We start from the raw sequence: 1,486 nt of genomic DNA, 5'->3' as shown, positions 1-1,486 counted from the left end.
AAAAAAAAACATTTCTCCCTGCCCGATTCACTTACGGGCTCGCTGTGTTATATCTGACCTTTGTCCCGATACTTAAAACTAATGCCGGCACTTACATCTTTCAAATTGACCCGGGTATCTTAGGTCCGGCGTCGCCGGGTACCTCGCAGCAGCCATCTGGGGAGCCAGGCGATGCCTGCTTACATCACTTCTGCCACCCGCACACCTCCCCTTACTAAGACCCTCCTGACACCCTCTGCCGAAGACATCAGGCCAGAACCCCGGAGCAGAGTTACTGGCTGTATTTTTCTGGAAGACGTTTCACTGGTCATCCAACCAGCTTTCGGATGACCAGTGAAATGAATTCAAGAAAAATACAGCATGCATTGCTCTATGTTTTGCTGGGATTTGTAGTCCGCTTTAGCTGGTGGTATTCTGCATTGCTGTATAATATATTGCTGGGGTTTGTAGTCCTTTATAGCTTGGAGTCAGTACCAGAACTACCAGGATCGCAGTAATGAGGGATCGCTCTGCCACCAGTGTGCTGTACCTTTCCGTGACCCATAACATTTCTTAACCATGTCACTTTCAGGTGCGCATAAAGAAAAGGCATCAGGAAAGCAGCTGATTGGGATGCCATAACCGCACCAGAAGTGACACAGTGAAGACATTTTATGGGGTCGAGAAAAACTATAGAACACCGGCTTTGGCCCTGTCCGGCTGCTCCCATTCTCCTCCCACAGCACGGACGTACGGACAGTCAGTGGTGGTCTAAAGCAGGTGGGAGTGCCTAAGTACCGGACATGTAGAGGGAGGCTAGTGAAAATTATTAGTGCCCCCCAGTATTGACTGTGGTATGTGCCCCCCCTATATATTGTTCCTAGAGTCGTCACTGCTCTGAGCTGCGGGTAGTCTGTGTCTGTTTACAGGTGCCCGCAGCTCAGAGAAAGATTCGGGTTTCAGGCCGATGTGGCTGCCTGAGATCACGCTTGACTAGGACTTCAGCAGCCGCATCTGTGATCGCTCCTCCGCTCTTCTAACTCTGGTGCTCTATCACATAGAGAAGAAGGAGGAGACTTTCTTCTAAGTGATAGATCACCAGAGATAGAAGAGCGGCCGGGCTGTGTAGATCCCCATGCAGCTGAAGGGAAGAGGCATGAAGAGGTGGGTTACAGAAATAGCCAATCGGCAGGGGAACGTAATTCAACACAACACCGGCTCCCTGAAACCCGAGTGTCGCACAGCCCACCCGAGAGTTGCACAGCCGGCACAAATCACCAGGCCACCTGAAGACATCAGGGCGCCAACTCAGAACAGCACAGAGTATGTAGCTTCACATTATTTTGTATTGCTGGATAATGTATTGCTGGGATTTGCAGTTCTCTATAGATGGTCTCATTACTCCCTCCCCTAGCTGCCTCTCCTCACTCTCTCTCTATTCTCCCCAAAAATTTTTTAGTGGCGCTAGAGTGTTCGGGTTTCACTTGAAGAAAAGGTGGCAACCCTA

General features: G+C 50.1%; 1 long non-coding RNA gene across 1 annotated transcript in view; it reads left to right on the top strand.

The window, feature by feature from the left end:
• The window catches only part of LOC108799838, a 6,025-nt gene that overhangs the window by 4,372 nt on the left and 167 nt on the right, over positions 1–1,486 (top strand). Inside the window, exon 2 of the long non-coding RNA XR_001942054.1 lies at positions 757–759. This is a non-coding gene — a long non-coding RNA (uncharacterized LOC108799838). The remainder of the gene's footprint in view (positions 1–756; positions 760–1,486) is intronic.

This window comes from Nanorana parkeri, unplaced genomic scaffold (genome assembly GCF_000935625.1).
Source record: "Nanorana parkeri isolate BGI_ZX_2015 unplaced genomic scaffold, ASM93562v1 scaffold1832, whole genome shotgun sequence".
In the NCBI taxonomy this organism is placed as follows: domain Eukaryota; kingdom Metazoa; phylum Chordata; class Amphibia; order Anura; family Dicroglossidae; genus Nanorana; species Nanorana parkeri.
The sequence above is the reverse complement of the archived record's forward strand: the minus strand, read 5'-3'. Positions and strand labels throughout refer to the sequence as shown.